This window comes from Sitophilus oryzae, unplaced genomic scaffold (genome assembly GCF_002938485.1).
Source record: "Sitophilus oryzae breed Bouriz unplaced genomic scaffold, Soryzae_2.0 scaffold_1801_pilon_pilon, whole genome shotgun sequence".
Taxonomy (NCBI): domain Eukaryota; kingdom Metazoa; phylum Arthropoda; class Insecta; order Coleoptera; family Curculionidae; genus Sitophilus; species Sitophilus oryzae.
The window spans coordinates 3,220,182-3,232,365 of record NW_022146504.1 but is presented as its reverse complement, the minus strand read 5'-3'; the positions used below and the strand labels follow the sequence as shown (position 1 = coordinate 3,232,365).

Below are 12,184 nucleotides of genomic sequence, written 5' to 3'. Positions count from 1 at the left end.
ATTATTCTTATAGTTTAGATTTACTTGTCTTTTCCTTGAGTGAATACAAACTTTTTTCCTAATAGATTGTAAGTAACATTCAAAGTAAAATAACTCGGTTATTTTGAACATTTTAAAAGTTATTTGAAAAATGGCAAAGAGAAGATATGTTTCTTTTACAGTGGTGGCCAAAAGTATGGAAACTTTTTTAATTTGTCATTTATGCTGAGAAATTAAAATATGAAATAAAACGACTTATATAATCGTGACCGACAAATAATTTCCTACAAAACCTAATACATTTAAATAAAAAATTACAGCTATCAAAAAATATATAAAAAATTATGAATATTTTCTTGGTCAAAAGTATGGAAACTTAAGAAGAATGTTTATTAAAATTCAAGATAATATAAAAATTACTAATATTTAGTGGAATATCCCTTTGAATTAATTACTTCTCTACATCTTCGTGGCATCGAATCGATCAATCTCGTACAATTTTTACTGGAAGTGGCCGCCCATTCAGTTTTTAGCACTTCTCATAATTCATTTTTATTTGAAATAGAATGGCTTCGAATTTTGCTATCTAAATGGTCCCATAAATTTTCTATGGGGTTAAGATCCGGAGTCTGTGAGGGCCAATCCATTAGTGGAACATTATGTTCATTTAACCAATTTTGAACAAACCGAGATTTGTGCTTGGGATCATTGTCTTGCTGGAACAACCATCTGAGTGGCATTTCTTCATCAGCATGAGGCAGCATATTATTCTCCAATATGTCTTTGTAGAAAAAACGGTCCATTATCCCATCAATTTTAACAAGAGGACCAACACCTGAGCGAGAAAATCACCCCCATACCATTATACTCCCACCCCCATGTTTTACTGTGGGCATGTGGTACTTATGGCTGTACCGTGTACCTTTTGGTCTTCGGACATAACGTCTCCCGTCACTACCAAACGGATGAAACTTGCTTTCGTCGCTAAACAGTACAGTATTCCATTTCTGATAAGACCAGGTGAGATGATCTTGAGCAAATTTAAAGCGGGCCATCCTATTTTTCTTTGATATTAGTGGTTTCTTCACCGCAACTCTTCCAAAAAGTCCTGTGTCATCCAACCTTCTTCTCACCGTGCGTGCAGACACCGATATTCCTCTTTCACCCATTTCTCGAGAAATGTCTGTGGATGTTTTTCTCGGATCTCCCATTGATATTCTCTTCATTACTTTCATTGTCCTGCTGCACAAGTTTCTTGGTCTTCCTGACTTAAAAGCTGTTGAAACGTTCCCTGTTTTATTAAATTTACGAATTATTTTCGAAACGGTGCCTTTTAAAATGTTTAAATTTTTACTTATTTGAATTTGTTTATAACCGCTCTTGTAAAATTCAACTATTTTATTTTTTAAATCCGTAGAAATATTTAGACTTGGTCATAATGTTTATATTTATCTGAAGCAAATCATTACCGTTTATCAGCTTAAACTAAGTAATTTTAATGTATTTATTTATGGTTTCCATACTTTTGGCCACAAGAAATCTATTGTTCTTCTATAAAAACTGCTAAACAGATTTTTTTCGCTGTGTAATTTTTGGAATACTTTTATTTGCTGATAAGCTGTTCATTTATATTCCTGAGAGTTTAAGCATAGCAATATTTTCTGTGATATTTTAAAAAGTAAAAAGTTTCCATACTTTTGGCCACCACTGTATATATTTAATAAAATATTTGCACTTATTTAAGACTCAACTTGTATAGGGTGGTCAAATATGCTTCGAGAAAAGGATGGTATAGCTGTGCTCGACTTGGCAACAGATTAAATAAAGAGAAATAAGTTGAAAATTCATTTTTAGTATTATTTCTGAATCGTTATCTACCACATTCAAATAAATACATAGTATTCTAACATACTCAACAGAACCGTAAAACATCATACATGATGAACATCAACAACGTTTACTTACGCTTTTTCAAAAAATATCCTTTTTTACAAACAGTTGTTTTTAGTAATCAACTTTTACGATAATTCAAACACCTGAATTAATTGTAATAAGACACAAGTTCACGCCGTGTATTCACCTACCGTGGAAGATAGTACAACAAAAACTGAATAATTGTATATTTTATAAATTGGTATTGAAAGGTCGCGGTTATGTTATGTAACATCGTTCCAACGATGAAGACAACAACGTTTTATTGCTGTTTTATGCGATGATTTTCAAGCACTGACAGCTTTGCTAATTTATATGCGGCTTTGATGGATTGTTTATCACGGCTTAGAGAGATAATTATGTTTAAACAATGGTCTGTTATGAATGGTTAAGCTAACACGTTCCTTTTTTCTTTTCTTTATTGGGATACATACCTATTATATACACTGACCGGCGCGGCACGAAAATCTACAACCTTAAAATTTTTCATGTATTTTAAAGCTTAATATATTTTGTTTGGTTAAGCTGATTTTTCTGATTTTTTAAATTTTTTTATTGAATGCTTGGTCTTGGTCTTGCGGAAGTATTGTACTGGTCGGTCTTGTAGATTAAAACAATTAAGTAATTTCTTATCTATACTAATATATAAAATCCTTACTTGACTGACTCACTGATTAATCACAATCCTGCTCAAACCAGTCAACGTAAGAAGCTCAATTTTGGCATACACGTTGATTCTAGGGTGTAGAGGTTCGATAAGAAGGGATTTTTCGAAATTCTAGTTCCAAAGGGGTGAAACCACCCCTCAAATATTACAATAATTTTTATTTAAAACACGCTTAAACACGTATATTTTATTTTGTTTTTTTACATATTTTAAAATTTTTTAAAAATGTTATATAAAACCACCCAAGTAGCAATTGGACGTTATCTAACGTCGGGTATACGTCGCGTTCAATAAACCCGACGTCGGGTACCGACGTCGCGTCGGTTCGACCGCCTGACGAACCTTATTTGCACCTAAATGGGGAATACAGATTCGGGTCGCCTCGACGTTGGTATCTGACCTAATAGGGAATGTAATCCTACCAATTACCAACGTCATATTACGTTGGATTTTAGTCACTTAAAATTCGTCGCTAAGCACTTACGTTACTTTTGGTTTCATATTCGCTACCAAGAATACATATAAACCTAACCAAACTACCTAATTACAAATGGATTCATAATCACTCCTCGAATATAACTATAAGTGCCTATAATTTCATATTATAATAATTCTGAATCATCAATCCAGATATCAGTTTTGTCAACGGAAGTCACTTTTTTTATATATCTGATTAAAATCCTCCGGAAAACAACGGGCGCCTTCAAAATTAGGTAGATTTATGAAATAAAAATATCTATAAAAAGGTAACTCGCAAAATATTTTTTTTAATTTTCTAGCTGGTTTAATCATAAAACTGTACTGTGGTTCCCCCAAACTCAACCTTATCAATATTATTCTACTAGAAATCGAAATGTGAATATAAATTTTAAAAACAAAAAACGATTTTAAAATGGCTGACAATCGGATACTTGTTAAGAATGGCGGATTTCTGTGTCCGACTTAATATGAACTACCAATATACCAATTCCGACCGGGTCTCCAACATTAGTCGTCTCACACGACCGAAGTCATTAAACCGGACGACCGGCAATCCGTATTATGACGTATATAATTCCAACCATAGACTTAAAATAAAATATAGACTGAGCATCTCATTCATAAATAGCTGGAACATGCGGTCAGACACTGTCTTGTTATTGTTGTGTTATTGTTTTAGGTTATAACGAGTGCGACACGAGCGATAGATAGGTTGTCTCTGTCGTAACGGTCGTTCCCTGACGACTCTGCCGAGAAACACAACACTGTCTTTCGTTTCTCAAGTACACCTGAACTCTCCGTATCATAGCCGGGTAATTTTTTTATTTTAATGAAGCTATAATTAAATTAAAAATATATCGTATTTAAACTTTTTTATATTTTATTAAGATTTTTTAAATAAAAGTTTAGAAAAAACAATTTAGAGTCCAAAAAGGATAAAAATAATAAAATACACGTTATAGAAGAAATTTTATCATCGAAATTAGGTAATTTTTGAAATTAATAATAAATTATTAATTTTAGTCAAACATTTACAACCCCTAATATTAATCAAAACAGGATCTATTCCACAGATATAATAGAATCGGCAACAGGGAGAGAAAAAAAATATGATTGTTGTAATTTTTTTTCTGGTTAAGTGATGTCTTATTATGTAAATTAGAGCAAACATAAATCTGTTCCATTAAAGCAAGGAAGGTGATAGGAAGTGGATAAAATAAAAACTACATTTATAACTCGGTACTGTCTTTATTATACCGGGTGCGTCTCAAAAGTGGCTCATCCCCATAATTTTTTTATATTTTCAAATAAAAAAAACAAGATTTAGTATGTTAGTATATGAAATAAATTAGGATTGATTGACGCATTCAATTGTTTTTGGTCACTTCCTGTTTCACCGGAAATGACTATAACTTTTAATTTTTAAACGGCACCCTCGGTATATTTCTACTTTATTCGATAGAAAATGACACTCTGAATAGAATGACATATCATATGTCAACTTTTGACATTTTCGCATATGGTTTAAAATTGTAATTGTAATTGTAACAATTTGACTCGAAATACCAAGTGTGTGGTATCAATATATTCATAAAAAAATGCTTTTTCCAAATATGTTAATGAGTCACCCTTGTTCCATTTGAAAAAATTGACATATGTATGATTAAAAATACGATTTGTACATCTTTTAACCGGCCTAGACAAGACACGAAACCTATTAGACGATCAAAACTATTTTTCCAAGGCTCCTTGATTAAAACTTAGTGGATTGAAAAAAACTGGATTGAAATTTAAAATAGGATATGTTTTTAAGCGACAATGTCAAAAGTGTATTCAGAGTGTCATTTTTTATCGAATAAAGTAGCAATATACCGAGGGTGCCTTTAAAAATCAAAAGATGTAATCATTTCGGTGAAACAGGAAGAGACCAAAAACAACTGCATACGTCCAATAAATCCTAATTTATGTCATATACCTACTAACATACAAATCTGTTTTTTTATCTGAAAAAATAAAAAAAGTTATAGGGTTGAGCCACTTTTGAGACGACCCGGTATATTAAAAAATATTGTTTCATAATGTAATATCATTTTAAAATTCTTGTATGTTATTTTAGATTCTGAAGATAATTTTAGAATAAACCGGAATATATTTTTAATAAAAACATTATTAATTATTAACAGGGTTATAATTATGATTTTGTTACAATGTAAGTAAGTAAATAATGTAATGTAAGAGAAAAAATTCAGATTTTACATTTTACTAAAATATTATCTAAATAAGCGCCTTTCTACAACAACGCCACTGACTCCCAATGGGTAAATTGAGAGTTGCCTACCGGTCAAAAGTCGTTTCAAGACTTAAATGGATTATTTAAGTCAAATTTCTTGCAAATTTGGCACTGGCGAACCATATTTTATAGTTCTTGAACAGAAAAAGTCAATAAAATAAACACTTAAGCACTACAAGCTAAGAAAATGCGTTAATACAGCCGGGGAGATAGCGGCAACAAAGCTTTACCGCACACGTGCGACACGTACTACAAGGTAATAAATGAATGAATAGGCTCCCTCGCCTCTAATCGGTGTTGTCATATTGTAAAGAACTTATCCTTTTTAAACAGTATCCGACTTATAATTTAGTAGTATAAGGACTATTTAATACATCTATGGAATATTAAAACCTACTTTATTAAACTGTAGTATTAATATCTCAATATATGTGTATAACAAGAAAGAAAATATTGATAATATTAAAGACGTGACAACATAGGCTGGATGAGGAAGGCTCGGTCGACTGTACCCAGAAGTAAACATGTGTACAAAAAAGGTTGTTTGTCCGCGTTGAGATGTAAATAGTGTAGTCTATATTTTATTTTAAGTCTATGATTCCAACGTATGCCACGTAACCTCATTTTGCGTATCAGTGATTTGTGGATTTGTGCAACTATATTTTAGTTTTTGTTTTCTTCTTAAAAAAATGGGCAGCCACTTTTTTAAGCCTAACCTCACATGTGGGAGGGGTCTGCTGGTTTCCTAAGCTAAAAAATGAAATTAAGATGCACCAGTGTAATGCAGCATCTCTTTCGGATATAAAGCATTTATGGGTGGAGGCAAAACATCACTACTACTATTATTATTTTGCAAAAGCCTCGACCTCTTTCTGTAAAATGTAGATGAATGTCTAAATGCCTTTTTAATGTTTTTTTAGGCATAATAAGAAAATTAAGTTTGTTTGTTGTTCATGATATTTATTAGGTCGCAAATGCTACTTAATGGGATGTATTTACGGACGTAAATAGAGATACGTAAATTAGGTTATAAATATGAACATAAAATACAACAAAATATAATTTGACGTTAGTTTAGGGATTATCAGTGAGACGTATCCTATTGGGACAACGGGTAGACGTCGGCTAGTTTCATGTATTGAGTGGTGCAAGCCAACGTGGGAACGACGTTGTCCCTTAAATTTTTCGTAATTTTCGCGGGAAATTTAAAATAGACTATTATTAAAACTTGCCTGTATAGCTTATAAATAGTTACTGTACGTCGTGCAAGCCAACGTGGGAACGACGTTGGGAAATTAATAAAAATGGTACGTTGTTATTTTGTACGTCGACAGATCGTTGGATTTACCGACTCGGATCCAACTGAATCTGCTCATATACTGATTCTGCACGAAATTGTGAAAAAAAATACATTTTTCTTAAATTCTTATAGAAAAATAATGCAATTGCTTGCAAATAAATACTAATGTTTTCAAAGATCACTTATACTTATCATTTATATACCGGGTGCGTCTCAAAACTGGCTCACTCCTATAACTTGTTTATTTTTTCAGATAAAAAAACGAGATTTGGTATGTTAATATACAACATAAATTAGGATTAATTGACGTATTCAATTGTTTTCGGTTAGGTCCTGTTTCACCGGAAATTACTAAAACTTTTGATTTTTAAATAGCAACCTCGGTATATTTCTACTTTATGCGATAGAAAATGACACTCTGAATAGAATGACATATCATATGTCAACTTTTCACATTTTCGCATATGGTTTATTTAAAATTGTAACATACGGTTCATTACGCAATTTGACTTGAAATATCAAATGTGTGGTACAAAATTATTTGTAAAAATGCTTTTTCCAAATATGCAAGTGAGACACCCTGGTTACATTTGAAAAAATTGACATATTATGATTAAAAATACGATTTGGGCATTTTTTAACCGGCCAGGACAAGACACGAAAAACAGTTTTTAACACAGCCTAGATTGTCTCTAACACTCTAAATTGAAATTTAAAATATGTTTTTTTAGCAAAAATGTCAAAAGTTAATTGACAAAAAAAATACATTCTACTCAGAGCGTCATTTTCTATCGAATAAACTAGAAATATACCGACTGTGCCATTTAAAAATGAATAGTTTTTCGGAAGTGACCAAAAACAATTGAATACGTCAATCAATCTTAATTTATGTCATGTACTTAACATACCAAATTTCGTTTTTTATCAAAAAAACATAAAAATTATAGGGGTGAGTCACTTTCAAAATGCACCCGGTATAGAAAAAACAACAACCGCGGACTAAGATTGAAGGAAGAGAAGAATTTTGAAGTACCTGTAAGTGAAACTTTATTATTGAAGTAGCATAAATTATATGCTTAGTTGTTATGTTAACTATTAGGGGGGGGGGCGAGGTAAGGTATTCGCCCGGTCTCAATATTTTCCTTCCGCCGGCCCTGTATTAAAGTACCTAACAATGCATCGGTTTGAAAACTTTTCCAAAGAATATTATTGCAGGATTCCTACAATGGTAGTCTTCCGTTCTTCCATGCTTGTGCGTAAATTTACACTGACAAATTAAGCTTCATTTCAAGCTTTCATATTAAAAATTGTCTCTGACTTTTAAACATATTATATAAAAAAATGCAATGAAGTGTATAATAATATAGTTAGAGAGAAATATATACGACAGTTATGAATTAATATACATACCTTAATCCTTATCTACCCAAATTCTTTGTCAATTTGTTATCTAACAGTACTTTATTTACTTTGAGATAAACTCCCTTTAGCGGCAAGTGTTCAAGCATAAGGACCTAATTCCGCGGTGCCTTAAGAAGAAACATTTATATTTGCTTTTCGGCAGTTAGTAGCAACTTCTCTGTATAAACAGTAATTTACATTCAAAGATAAGCTACCAGTTTGGTAAATTAGGTTAATTTACAAAGAGAAGTCGAAAACAAACGAGATGATAAGGTTGATCGTTTTTAATAAGAATAACCTGAGTTTTAGAATTTTGACATAAGGAAATAAAGCACGTGTTTTATAATACTAGTCCCTTAGTCTTATTGTTGAATTGAGTAACTAAGCTGCAGCCTGCAGGCACAGTGGCGCAACTATAGGAAGTCTAGCGTGTGCTTAGAGTTTATACATTTCATATATCAAAAAGCTTCTGCTAATTGATTCAATTTGTGCAAAAAGTGCAAAGGCTGTACGTCAATGTATGCCAAAATTTTAGCAATATAATTGACTTGAAAGCTTATTGCGTAAAAACCTAGACGTAAAAGAAAAATGGATAAGAAAATGGAGTATTTATAGATCTACTTATGATGCATCTAATAATTTAATACCTAGGCTAGAGTTATGAGCTCATAGAGATTATTTTATGATTGTTCCAGCCACACTATTTTTTATAAATACTAATAAACTTCATCTTAAAAACACCACTTGAACGCCAAAAGTTAATCCGTAGTCAACGGAGAGATAAATCAAATTGTTTCGTTTCCATTCCTTATCCATTCCATATCCGTTCCTTATATTCGTTATCTTTTGAAAAAGGTAATAGATTTAATTAAGAGGTGACAGAATAAATAAATATCAGCAAAATATTCACAGAGCTAGTACAAGTATAAGAACTTGATAACGCTGTTTCCTATACGCCTCAGTCCGTCCGCCAAAAAAATGTATGGAGGGAAAGGATATGGAACGGAGGGGAAACGGAAGGTAGCTGATTTTATGTAAACGGAAGGGAAACGGAAGGTAGCTGATACGGAAGGTATAGTGGGAATCAACTTTGGTCATATTACATTTATACGTAATGAATTCAAATGACTTGATCACTTTACTTGCCTCCTGTAACCTCACCTTAATACATGAATACATACATAGCTTTATACTCCTTCCTTGCTCCTTTTAATAAAACTTCGAAAATAATTTGTTTCCTTTGAGTTGTCATATACGTCAAGCCGTCTCTTACGACAGAAATTTCTTCCCATCGCCGATATCAATTCGGTCAACGTTTATGGTGCCGTTCGCTTCATTCAGCATTCCCGGTACGCAAAAGTCGGAAAACGCGTACCGCGGCGGTTTAAGTACCATTTTCATTCTTTCTCCTTTTACAGAGAGTACCTGGGAATCTCGTCGTCTTATGCGATCGGCAAATTTATCGATGGGTTTATTAACGGAATTGTAAAAGTGCATTTGTGGAAAAGAAATCGTTTACTTTGTATGAGAAATCTTGTTAGTTACTTGATTTACCGAATATCGAAAACTTACTAAACAGGGTGGTTCGAACTGTATGTGTATGTAATGTGTTCGAACCGGAAACTTCGGCAGCAAATTCTGCAGACAAAAATAAGTAAAAAAGTTCGTATAAATGTATGTCCTAAAATGCTTAGTTTCGGAGATACAGGGTGTAGAAATTTCATTTTTATTTCGATTTTTTCTAAATAATTTCTGAAGTAACGTCAATATTTGAATCAAAATTGGTGTCTGGGAGTTTTTTCACATGGGAAATTTGATTTTGAAATCAATATGACTCCTATATGCAGGGGGAGCCACCTACATGTGTTTTAACTGTTTTGAAGATTAATAACGTTTCTCTCGTCCGTACCTGTATAAAACTACCGAGTGAAAAAATATACATTTTCGTGATTTTTTACGTTAAAAATGTCTCTTGATAAAAATCGCTACGAGCAACCGTTCTCAAGATATTTAGAATGGAAATAGTCAATACATGTCATTATTGACAACAAATAAACATGTCGAGTAGATAGTTATTTGAATGAAATGATAAATTTGGAAACTTTCTATTTTTTTATACATTTTATACATTTTTCTTAGAAAAAATGATGATAAAACAGTTTCTGTTGAACTTTTGGCACTAAAACATTTCAAATTTATGATTTTAGTCTAATAACTATTTAGTCAACATATGTTTAATTTATGTCAGTGACGACAGGTATTGATAATGGTTTCGATTCCAAATATCTCCAGAACCATTACTCGTAGCGATTTTTACCAATAGACCTTTTTTGCGTAAAAAACGTCGTAAATGTATATTTTTTTACTCAGTAGTTTTATACAGGTACGGACGAAAAGTTATTACTCTTCAAACCAGTTAAAAAATATGTAGGTGGCGCCCTCTACAAGTAGGAGTCATATTGACATCAAAAACAAATTTCTCATATCAAAAAACTCTAGGCTCCAATTTTTATCCAAATATTGAAGTTACTTCAGATATTATTTGGAAAAAAATCGACATAAAAATAAAATTTCTACACCCTGTATCTCCGAAACTACGCATTTTAGGCCATTCAATTACAGGAACTTATTTTTATCTGCAGAATATGCCGCCGAAGTTTCCAGAATACAATTCGGACCACCCTGTATATTAGTATTTAAATTTATACTAGAGGGTGTGGCCTAAATCATGCCTCTTTGTACAAAAGATAAAATATTTACCAAAGTTTTTGTCCTGGGTGGTTGTGATTATTGTTGATTAATTGATTATTATTCAGATTTTTCTTATTATTCGATTGCACCAAGACGTATAACAATGCCGGATGGGACTACTCTAACCGTCATGCCAGGCACCGTCTACTGTCTGTGGTCATGTATCACGAGCAGAAGGTGTGGTTGTCTTAGCTTAACAGCCCAGACCAAGAGGAGACAACCTCACCAAAAACCTAAATCCTACGATGGAGAGAGCAGGTCAAAGGAATGCTTGGCTAGATAGAAGATTAGCCTCTACTGGTCTTAACCTTGGGGTACCAGGGGCAACCCATTGTATTCTCGTTTCCCTTACTCCTACATGCGGAGTTCTGTAGAAGTTTCATCGTGTTGGCGTGTCATCAACACGAGTGAGGAGGATCATGGTCAGGTCCTCACCTCACAATAGGAATTGACCTCTAATCCAAAGATGCAATAGAGAAAGAGAAATATATTATCCTTTATTATAAATCCGAGACAACACCGGTGCATCAGGTCTAAGGAGAGACCAAGTTAAAGAGCTGGAGAAAATGAAGACTGATCCTCCAGTCTCCACCTCAAGGGTACCCAACCGGAGACATGTTCCTTGACTGTGAAAAGCACGGAGGGCTAAAGCCCAACCGTGGAAGGATGTATACTCTCGTAGGAGATAGATGTTAACTCCTCGGAGGATGAAGAGCTGTTGTCAGAGTAGGATGGGATCTTCCTGTCCTTCTAAAGCAGGAAGATCCCCATGTATGCCAAGTTATAGACTGTTTGATGAGTTATAGCTCAACAAAGGGTGGCACAATAGATCTTTAAGGTCCCGGTGATGCAACCAAACAAGTCTTGCCAATAGTCCACTAAACCGTACCACTATTCATACTTTACCATAATTTTGGAGTGGATTAAAAAAATAACATCAAGCTTTAAGTTGTTCGCATAAACAACTTCCTTCTTCAATAATTTAATCAGTATGTATGTAAATATTTCTGTATGTATTATATTTTTCTTATCTATATCTCAAAACCCATTTGTAGTATTTGTTATATACTTACTACTCTACCATAAGATCCTTCTAGTAAACTTGTTACTTTACTAAATCGTACTGGTACAAATTGAGCAATCATTGAATATAAATTATTTTGCGGTATTTTTAGAACTATTTAGAAGTAAGGTGATGTTTAACCATGTGGAATATAAGGAAATATTCTCGTTTTTTTAAAAAATACACATCTTCAATTGCATTTCCTCAAGCCATACAAATTAATTAATTCATAAGTCACCGAAATATTACACACACACAGATACAAAGAAGCTTTGATATGTATTGTTTCAACAAAATATCTTAGGTAGTACTGGGCGTCTT

At 32.9% G+C, this 12,184-nt stretch overlaps 2 protein-coding genes across 2 annotated transcripts in view; one reads left to right on the top strand and one right to left on the bottom strand.

The window, feature by feature from the left end:
• The window catches only part of LOC115882935 (lysozyme-like), a 33,587-nt gene extending 31,396 nt beyond the window's left edge, over positions 1 to 2,191 (bottom strand). Inside the window, exon 1 of the mRNA XM_030901204.1 lies at positions 1,945 to 2,191. The gene's annotated coding sequence lies outside the window, so the exon portion shown is untranslated. The remainder of the gene's footprint in view (positions 1 to 1,944) is intronic.
• The window catches only part of LOC115882934 (leucine-rich repeats and immunoglobulin-like domains protein 1), a 59,625-nt gene that overhangs the window by 15,557 nt on the left and 31,884 nt on the right, over positions 1 to 12,184 (top strand). The window lies entirely within an intron of this gene.